General features: G+C 39.5%; 1 long non-coding RNA gene across 1 annotated transcript; it reads left to right on the forward strand.

The window, feature by feature from the left end:
• Positions 1-2,765: 2,765 nt before the first annotated feature.
• On the forward strand, positions 2,766-3,672 carry LOC113293703. Its single transcript, XR_003332484.1, has 2 exons — positions 2,766-3,150; positions 3,385-3,672. It is a non-coding gene; the product is annotated as an uncharacterized LOC113293703 (long non-coding RNA).
• The last annotated feature ends 7,716 nt before the right edge of the window (positions 3,673-11,388 follow it).

Genomic DNA, 11,388 nt, shown 5'->3' on the forward strand with positions numbered 1-11,388 from the left:
GATACAATTATAACTTGAACCCGCCGCAGTAGTGTTGGATTTGATTTCACGGATAACCAAAGGATGTGATACCTTGTTATACCAACTCATATAGTCTGGAGAATTTTCATCACCTCGGGTGGTTCGTCTACCAGTGTCGATAATGAAGTCATTCCTCTTATCCCAGTTATCAAGAACAGTAGGTGGGCCTGTGTGAACAATCGTGAGATTATCACCACTAGAAGAGCACAACTCCAACTCCAATTTGTAGTAATCCCCCATTTTCTCCACATGTTGCTGTTATATATACCCGTGTTGTCGCATCACCCTAGAGGGGTTATACATCACATATCCTGTGAGGTGCCACAACGGTCCAAAATAAAGGGACAAGTCCGACCGAATATTTATATGCCCACTGGCTCGATCTTCCTTGTATGGATCAAAGCATACGTCTGAGGCCTTCAATTGGTCCAAAATCTCCCTCATGCGAATCAACTGCTGCTCTTTTGTCCTAGAACGATTGTCTTCAAATATATACTTTGTTCCTCTAGGAGTACCTTTGCACCACCCCGGGTTTTCTCCGGCCAACTTCAGGATAGGGAAGTGGTCATAGATCCATGCCTATATACATAAGAAACCAAGTTTTAGTAAATAGATTGTGTATATTCGGTAGTAATTTCCAAACTTTATCTCCGATTATATATAATCGGAAATAAAACTGAATACCTATCCACCGAATACCAAACATTCAGAAATAGAGATGGATCATTTCCTACCGAATATGCGTCATCTGGAGTTCAGTAACCTATAGTTTTTCTGGCCTGTATATTCAGTTCTAATATCAAAAGAATATTTCCGATTGTATATAATCGGAAAACAAAGTAAGTACCTAACCACCGAATAACCAACATTCGAGAAAAGAGATGGATAATTTCCTACCGAATATGCGTCATATGGAGTTCAGTAACCTATAGATTTTCTGGCCTGTATATTCGGTTTTAATATCAAAAGAATATTTCCGATTGTATATAATCGGAAAACAAAGTAAGTACCTAACCACCGAATAACCAACATTCGGGAAAAGAGATGGATAATATCCTACCGAATATGCGTCATTTGGAGTTATGAATATGGATCATATGTATTGTATACCGAATAACTATAGAGTGAGTTATAGAGTTAAAGAAAAAACCTGCAATAGATCTCTTCTACTCTTGGCACTGGATCAACTGGTTCAATTTCATGGTGGGGTGTAACTTGTGGAGCAGTTGGTTCTGCACTTTGTTGAGCGGCTTGTTCAACACTTGGTTGCACCCCTTGTTCACTGCCTTGTTGTTCTACACTTTTTTCAGCACTTGGTTGCACTCCTTGTTGACTGCTTTGTTCTTGTAAGCTTTGTTGAGCACTTGAATTATCTTTGGCGCTCCTTTCCCTCCTAGCACTAGCTGTCACTTTCTTCCTCCTTTCTCGACTTTGTCTAAACAACAAAGAAAGGAACAATATTTACAAACTATACAACCGGAAGACAAAGTATGGAAATATAACCCGAATGTACACATTCAGAAGTAAAAAGACACATACTGTTCCCGAATACAAAACAATCGAAATATAACTAAACATGTTTAAAACCGAATATGCATCAATTGGAGTTCAGAAGCTCTAAATTTTTCATCCTACACAATCGGAAGCAAAAGTACAAAACTATAACCCGAATAAACAAATTCGGAAGTAAGAAGACACATATTTTGCCGAATGAAAAACAATCGGAATATAACTAAACATGTTTACAACCGAATATTCATCAACTGGAGTTCAGAAACTCTAAAATTTTATCCTACACAATCGGAGGTATAAAACATTATATTGTCTTCCGAATAAATACTGGCCCCAAAATGGGATTTTTCCTATATCAGAAATTTTGAGATTTTTTCAATATATATATTCGGTAGTGTGTGTACTTCCGAATACTGTGTGTCTACTTAAATATAGATTCGGAAGCCAAAAAATTCATCAAACTACCGATTATTACCAGTTTGTATCCAGGAAGATATGGCCAACAATATTCGGCAGATAACCAACAAATATATCTCCCGAATATTGTCGATGTTCTTGAGAAACGAAGAACACGACTACATTCGGAAGTAAATAAGCATGAATATCGCCCGAATCTGGATAAAAAAACGAAAACCCTAGAATTTTTTTTCTCGATTCGTCGAATTAAAGCGAAATAAACACCAAAAATGATAGATTCTTACCTAATTGGGGCCATTTGAAGTTGACGAAGTGTTTGACTTCGGAATCGCCACCACCGACTACATTGCCGGGTACTTGTTCTTCGCGTTCTTCGCTTTCTTCTTCATTTGCAGCAAGAATTTCTTTATTTCTTGCTAAAATCCCAATCTTTGGATCGATACCCCGAGCAAAATTTTTGGTTCTAGGTCAGTGGGTTTCATTTCCCTTATCCATTGTTTTATAAACGAATCGACGATGTTTTGATTTTACGATTCGCGGCGATGTTTCGGTTGAACGAGGGAAAGTTTTTTTTCTTCCACAATCGGAAGAAATGAAACTGGAAGAAGAAGAGTTGAAATGAGTAGAATTTTTTTTGATTTGGTTTTTATACGGTTTTACCAGAAGGGCATTTATGTAACTTCAATATCATATAGGATACCCCTTAACTAGAGTCTTTGGATGGGTATAAATTGATGGCCCCTAAATCCTTTTGAGTGGCCCCTAAAAACGCGAGGTAAAAAAGATCCCTCTTTTACATCAAGTAAAACAAACCAGTCCCTACCACTGGATTTAGACAAGATTGGAGAACCAACCAGGAACAAGATTTCAAGCATCGTGTTTTTGTTTTCTTGTGGATCTAAACACTCATATGAGTTAAGAAATGGTAATACGTCTTCAGATTTGGTGAATGTCATGTCTAATTGATAATTTTTCTGGCGCCACTTTAACGGTGATCACAATTTTTTTCTTGAAACCATGTCTCTGTGGTGAATGTCATGCAACAATTTTCATATTCACAGACCTGATGTGGCTTGGTTTCCTGGTTTGTAGCTGTCTGAACATTTTAGATCGGGTTCCACATTTTATTGAAGAAACGATGTTTTTTGATAAATTATATTTTTATGATTTATTTGCCAACTTTTCGTCAAGGTTTATCTGGTAAGATTTTAGGGCTTATTTGTTTCGGTTGGGTTATGTTTGCTGCTTCCGAATTAAGTGGTTGAATTGTTACAAACTTCTTCGAGATATGATTTGTATTCGATATAACTGTAATGGCTTTCAGTTTATGATTTTTCTTTTTTCTGTTTTTGTGAATGTACTTCGGTTTGTTAGATGTTGATCCTGGCTACAATATGTAATGCTGGTGCTTGACATTTATATTCTTTCTCTCAGGAGAACTCAGAATATCTGCGTATCAAGAATGTTGCAATTAGTGTGTAGGGGCTTTTTCAGTTGATGAAGTTTCAGCAACCATCGACTCATATGGTATGTATCCACCTGTATCAGATAAAGGTTAATGAGGTTCAACGGCACATCTATTAAAGAGATGGACCGTTGGTGGAAATAACGTCCGGACTTCAAATGTTATAAAGATGATTGGTTCTGTAAGTGTACTTTCCTTGAGAGCTATCTCTTTATTTGATCCAATTGTTGTTATTGCAATGTCATTTTTTCATTAGATATCAACTTCATTTTTACTAGATCTAGATACATTAAATGCAACAACTGATAACTAGTGTTTGAGTCTTTCTTTTCCAATTATATTACTTTAAAAGTTAAATGCTTACTACACTTGAATCTTTTCACCATCAGCTTACTAAAATTAAGATTCGACTGCAACCAAAACAATAACGTACAGTATGATGATTTTATTCTGACGTTCAACTGTTTGTAGTTGTTCAATTGATTATAAAAATCTTATTCAACAAATTTCTGTTTTTTTAGAATGATTCATTTTACTTTTTTAACCAGAGAACGTGTGTTTCTTTTTTCCTCCTTTTTCTCTTCTTCCTATTGGTTTTCCTTTAGCTTACAATGCGGTCTGATTGTATTGTTTTGTTGAGAAAAATACTAATAAAGTAACTGAGAAGAAGATACTTAGCACAAAATAATGTTGCTGATGTTGCTGCACAGAGAATGTAGAGGCACGTAGACTACGCTGTCCTAAAGGCAATATCGCCTGCCACTCCTCTGAGATGCTACAGCAGTTGGCGAGTCACCTCCAGGATACAACTACAGTTAGTACCCCTCAATGTAGCATACAATGAGGGTACCCTTAGAGCTTGGCAGAACTTAAAACAGTAGAAGAGATGTTTATAGAAAAACTGAGGGAGAGTAGAAGAGATATTTCTCTGTGGTATGTCTTATGAGATTACAACTACTCTCTTATATAGTGTTTGTGTAGTTACAAACAAGAAAGAAAACCCATGCGTATGACAGGAAAAACTGGTTATGTTGGGTTAAAGATAGTGCAAGAAAAGTTGTTTTGACAGGCATGGAGCAGTGTGTTGCTGCCAAGCCAAATACGTACATACAAGAGAGCCAGGACAAAACACGTACAGACAAAGAAGCCAAGACAAGCACGTTCAGACAAAGAAGTCAGGAGAAAACTCGTGCAGACAAAGAAGCCAAGACAAGCACGTTCAGACAAAGAAGTCAGGAGAAAACTCGTGCAGACAAAGAAGCCAAGACAAGCACATTCAGACAAAGAAAAGATTCTTCTACTTGTGTGGAAAACACGTACCAAAAATTTCAGCAAAAAGATAGGATCTAATGAACCCACACCCACACCCACACCCGAACCCGAGCCCGAGCCCGAGACCGACCGACCGGACGGACGGCGGCGGCGTGCGTGCTTCTGTGCGAAGCACCGCGCGTACGGGAAAGGCAACCTTGCCCTAGTCTAAGCCTCCCCCCCAAGCACAAAAGTCTAATGACCCAAGGGCCATGCCCTTATAGCCAACTCTATGGTATTTATGTCTAAAACTCTTTAGATTTTAGTCAATGTGGGACTATTGTTTTATCTATTCAAAAGAAAAAACAACTAATGGGCAATAGGTCTAGGGATCAAAACACAGTCCATGGAAAAATTGGTAATTTTAAAGCGTTTTTTCTAACAATCCCCCACATGAATGATAAAACATATCGACGAAATACGAGAAAACATAATACATCAATATTAGGCTAAGGTGTCCCAGAGATTGAACCTTAACATAGTGAGAGGTTACCGGAACTGCTTGTTGTTTCGGTGAACACAATGTCTTGAACCGTCAACAGTGAGTGCAATTCAGAAATAACAACCACACTTTGATGTCTCAAAGAAAAAGAAAGCTGCCAAGCTCTTGCCGTTGTGCCCGTTTTGGCCGTGGGCTAAATCTCGGACTTAATGAATGTCTCTAGAGAAAAAGCTCAAATTCTCATAGGAAGCGGCCCCACTTCCAACATCCACATAGGTGAGTCCATTAAGAGTGTCCTGCCACACTCCGCTGTAAGCAAAGCCATGGAACTCATTAAGATCCTGACAGATCATCCTAAAACATGCAGGCAGCACTATCATACGGTTACACCATAGGGAGGGACAAAGATAGTGCTTTCTCTCGACATCACCAAAAATTAGTTATCTCATTGAACCTTGATCTTGGAACTCCATTCACAAGGTTGAGTGTCCTTCATGGCGATTTATTCTATGAGCTTGAGTCCCATCCCCTTCGATGTGGATCTAACTACCTCTCTAGATAACCCTTTCGTCAAAGGATCTGCAATATTCTCTTTAGACCTTACAAAGTCTATAGAGATGATGCCAGTAGAGAGTAGTTGTTTCACTGTCTTGTGTCTTCTTCGAAGATGTATAGACTTTCCGTTGTATACACTATTCTTTGCGCATCCAATAGCAGCTTGACTGTCACAGTGGATTGCGATCGAAGACACAGGCTTGGGCCAGAGTGGAATTCCACCCAGGAAACCTCGTATCCATTCAGCTTCCTCTCCAGCTTTCTCCAAGGCTATAAACTCAGACTCCATGGTGGATCGAGCTATACATGTCTGTTTGGTAGACTTCCATGACACAGACGCACCACCAAGTGTGAAGATGTACCCGCTAGTGGATTTGAACTCATCTGAGTCTGATATCCAGTTAGCATCACAATAACCTTCTAGCACAGCAGGATACTTCCCAAAACTTAGGCAATAGTTTGAAGTTCCTCTCAGGTACCGTAGAACTCTGTAGAGAGCATTCCAGTGATCCTGCCCAGGGTTGCAAGTGTACCTGCTTAATCTACTCACAGTATAAGCAATATCAGGTCTTGTACAGTTCATTAAATACATAAGACTGCCAATAACACGAGAATACTCAAGTTGATAAATACCCTCACCCTTGTTCTTTTTCAATTTGCAATTGGGATCATAAGGAGTAGTTGCAGGTTTAGCTTTTTCATGATTAAATCTCTTAAGCACAGTTTCAACATAATGAGATTGACTAAGACTATATCCATCAGACATCTTTCTGATTTTCATCCCTAAGATTACATCAGCAGGGCCTAAGTCTTTCATGTCAAAGTTTTCGTTAAGCATGCTTTTAGTGGTATTGATACTATCAAGGTTACTTCCTAATATGAGCATATCATCAACATATAGGCACACAATAACATGAGAATCGTCCACAGATTTAATGTAAACACATTTATCAGATTCATTAACCTTGAAGCCATTAGATATCATTACATGATTAAATTTTTCATGCCACTATTTAGGTGCTTGTTTTAAACCATACAAAGATTTTTTCAGTTTGCATACTTTATCTTCAAAACCTTTCACAACAAAACCTTCCGGTTGGTCCATATAAATTTCTTCATTCAATTCACCATATAAAAAAGCAGTTTTAACATCCATCTGATGTATATGCAAATCATAAATAGAAGCAATAGCAATCAACATCCGGATAGAAGTGATTCTAGTGACCGGTGAATAGGTGTCAAAGAAATCTAATCCTTCCTGTTGTCTGTACCCCTTAGCTACCAACCTAGCTTTGTGTTTTTCTATAGTTCCATCTGTTCTAAGTTTCCTTTTGAAGACCCACTTGCAACCTATGGTTTTACTACCAGGAGGTAAGTCTACAAGCTCCCAAGTTTCATTTTGTTGAATGGAATCCCACTCATTATTTGAAGCTTCTTCCCAGAAGGGAGCTTCCGGAGAAGTCATAGCTTCCTTATAGGTTTGGGGTTCAGACACTACCGTAAGAGTCACAAAATCTGGACCGAAACCTTTCTCGGTTCTGACCCTCTTACTTCTTCTAGGTTCGGTTTCAGCATCTAGAGACGGGGGTTGACTAGTCGAAGGAACATCTGAGAGATCATCGCGGACCCTTTTATGAGGTCCAGACCCTAAAGGGAAAATGTGTTCGAAAAACACTGCATCTCTGGATTCCATTATGGTGTTCTCACCAATTACCATGAACCTATAAGCACTAGTGTGCTCAGGATATCCTAGGAAAACACAATCTACAGTTTTTGGTCCTATTTTGGTTTTCTTGGAACGAGGAGTGGCCACCTTGGCCAAACACCCCCACACTTTAAAGTATGCATAGGACGGTTGTCTTCCTTTCCACAACTCATATGGAGTTTTGTCGGATTTCTTAAATGGAACTCGGTTCAAGATATAGCAAGCAGAGAGAATTGCTTCCCCCCACAGGTTCGAAGGTATCCCTGAACTAGCTAACATAGCGTTCACCATATCTATGAGTGTTCGGTTTTTCCTTTCAGCTACTCCATTCGACTCAGGTGAATAAGGTGCAGTAGTTTCATGAATGATGCCATTAAGTTTGCAGAATTCTCCTATAGGTATCACATACTCACCGCCTCGGTCCGACCTAAGAGTTTTAATAGTAACACCTCTTTGGTTTTCTACTTCAAGTTTATATAATTTGAAAGCGTCTAGGGCTTCATCTTTACTTCTAAGAAGATAAACCTGACAGTATCTTGAGTGATCATCTATAAAAGTGATGTACCATTTTTTCCCACCTCTAGTTGGTGTTGATTTCAAATCTCCCAAATCGGAGTGGATTAGTTCTAGGGGAGTTGTACTACGTTCAACCTTTTTGTTAAAGGGTTTTCTAGCAAATTTAGATTCAACACAAATTTCACATTTATGACCTCTGTCAAAGATTATTTTAGGAATGCAGCCTAATTTAGCAAGTCTTTCAATAGATTTGAAATTAACATGTCCTAGTCTATCATGCCAAACATGTGAGGAGTCACAAACATAAGCAGAAGAAGATGCATTATCATTCAAGTTCAAAGAAAGTACACTAAGCTTAATCATGTTATCAGTGACATATCCTTTTCCTACGAAGTCACCACCTTTAGAGATTACAACTTTGTTAGACTCAGCTACAAATTTAAAACCTTTTCCAAGTAAGATGGTTTCTGAGATAAGATTCTTGCATATGTCCGGGACGTGATACACGTCATTCAATGCGAGAGTTTTTTCCTGAAGTGAGCTTCAATTCAACCTTGCCTTTTCCTACCACTTTAGAGGTAGAAGAGTTTCCCATAAACAATTTCTCATCGTCTCCTACTTTGTTATAGGAGGAGAAAGCATTTCTGAACTTACAGACATGCCTAGTGGCTCCAGAATCAAGCCACCAGTCTCTCACATTGGTCACATTAGAGACAAGGTTGACTTCAGACACCATGCCAGTAAAATATCCAGAATCATCTACTACGTTTGCCTTATTTTTCTGTTTAGGATCATTTTTGGTCTTTTTAGGTGCCCTACAGTCCTTGGCCATATGACCAGTTTTCCCACAGTTATAGCAGTCGCCTTTGATGGTGTTTTTGGAGACACCACCCTTTGGCTTAGGATGGTTACCTTTGGAGTTACGCTGTTTGTTACGTTTACCATTTTTGCTGGATTCTCCGTGCTTTTTCTTTGACGCAGCATTATCGTCCAGGACATGAGCTTTGTTTGACATGTCTTTGCTCAGCATCAGGCTCTTGTCTTTGCAGCACAGAAGTTCCTCCACCTGGATCTTTTTCCCCAGCTCCACCATGGTGATTTCACGATTCTTGTGTCGCAGCCTCCTCTTGTACTCGTTCCATGAGGGTGGTAGCTTTTCAATCACTGCGGATACTTGTAGAGATTCATCAATATGCATGCCTTCAGCAAGAATTTCGTTGATGAGTAGCTGGAGTTCGACAAATTGTTCTACAACAGGCTTTTCATCAGTCATCTTATATTCCAGGAACCTAGCCACCAAGAACTTCTTGCTTCCAGCAGCTTCAGCAAGATATTTTTCTTCTAGGGCTTCCCATAAATCAAAAGCAGTAAAATTATCTTTTGCATTATAAAAGTCGTACAAGGAGTCATCCAGACAGTTAAGAATATGGTTTTTGCACATGTAATTTTTCCTAGTCCACCTATCCAGTCTATCTTCATAACCACGGTCATGAAGCCTTCTTGAGGGTCTTTCTAAGGCAACTTCATCTAGCCTTTGGTCTTTTAAGAAGAATAACATTTTGGACTGCCATCGTTTAAAGTCTTTGCCACTAAACTTTGGGGGTTTGTCTACAGTACTCTTTCCCATGTTGTTACAAAATATAGTAAAGAGGATATTGCCTTTAGATTGTTGAGAAAAATACTAATAAAGTAACTGAGAAGAAGATACTTAGCACAAAATAATGTTGCTTATGTTGCTGCACAGAGAATGTAGAGGCACGTAGACTACGCTGTCCTAAAGGCAATATCGCCTGCCACTCCTCTGAGATGCTACAGCAGTTGGCGAGTCACCTCCAGGATACAACTACAGTTAGTACCCCTCAATGTAGCATACAATGAGGGTACCCTTAGAGCTTGGCAGAACTTAAAACAGTAGAAGAGATGTTTATAGAAAAACTGAGGGAGAGTAGAAGAGATATTTCTCTGTGGTATGTCTTATGAGATTACAACTACTCTCTTATATAGTGTTTGTGTAGTTACAAACAAGAAAGAAAACCCATGCGTATGACAGGAAAAACTGGTTATGTTGGGTTAAAGATAGTGCAAGAAAAGTTGTTTTGACAGGCATGGAGCAGTGTGTTGCTGCCAAGCCAAATACGTACATACAAGAGAGCCAGGACAAAACACGTACAGACAAAGAAGCCAAGACAAGCACGTTTAGACAAAGAAGTCAGGAGAAAACTCGTGCAGACAAAGAAGCCAAGACAAGCACGTTCAGACAAAGAAGTCAAGAGAAAACTCGTGCAGACAAAGAAGCCAAGACAAGCACATTCAGACAAAGAAAAGATTCTTCTACTTGTGTGGAAAACACGTACCAAAAATTTCAGCAAAAAGATAGGATCTAATGAACCCACACCCGAACCCGAGCCCGAGCCCGAGCCCGACCGACCGGACGGACGGCGGCGGCGTGCGTGCTTCTGTGCGAAGCACCGCGCGTACGGGAAAGGCAACCTTGCCCTAGTCTAAGCCTCCCCCCCAAGCACAAAAGTCTAATGACCCAAGGGCCATGCCCTTATAGCCAACTCTATGGTATTTATGTCTAAAACTCTTTAGATTTTAGTCAATGTGGGACTATTGTTTTATCTATTCAAAAGAAAAAACAACTAATGGGCAATAGGTCTAGGGATCAAAACACAGTCCATGGAAAAATTGGTAATTTTAAAGCGTTTTTTCTAACAATCCCCCACATGAATGATAAAACATATCGACGAAATACGAGAAAACATAATACATCAATATTAGGCTAAGGTGTCCCAGAGATTGAACCTTAACATAGTGAGAGGTTACCAGAACTGCTTGTTGTTTCGGTGAACACAATGTCTTGAACCGTCAACAGTGAGTGCAATTCAGAAATAAAAACCACACTTTGATGTCTCAAAGAAAAAGAAAGCTGCCAAGCTCTTGCCGTTGTGCCCGTTTTGGCCGTGGGCTAAATCCCGGACTTAATGAATGTCTCTAGAGAAAAAGCTCAAATTCTCATAGGAAGCGGCCCCACTTCCAACATCCACATAGGTGAGTCCATTAAGAGTGTCCTGCCACACTCCGCTGTAAGAAAAGCCATGGAACTCATTAAGATCCTGACAGATCATCCTAAAACATGCAGGCAGCACTATCATACGGTTACACCATAGGGAGGGACAAAGATAGTGCTTTCTCTCGACATCACCAAAAATTAGTTATCTCATTGAACCTTGATCTTGGAGCTCCATTCACAAGGTTGAGTGTCCTTCATGGCGATTTATTCTATGAGCTTGAGTCCCATCCCCTTCGATGTGGATCTAACTACCTCTCTAGATAACCCTTTCGTCAAAGGATCTGCAATATTCTCTTTAGACCTTACAAAGTCTATAGAGATGATGCCAGTAGAGAGTAGTTGTTTCACTGTCTTGTGTCTTCTTCGAAGAT

This window comes from Papaver somniferum, chromosome 7, assembly GCF_003573695.1.
Source record: "Papaver somniferum cultivar HN1 chromosome 7, ASM357369v1, whole genome shotgun sequence".
Classification (NCBI taxonomy): Eukaryota; Viridiplantae; Streptophyta; class Magnoliopsida; order Ranunculales; family Papaveraceae; genus Papaver; species Papaver somniferum.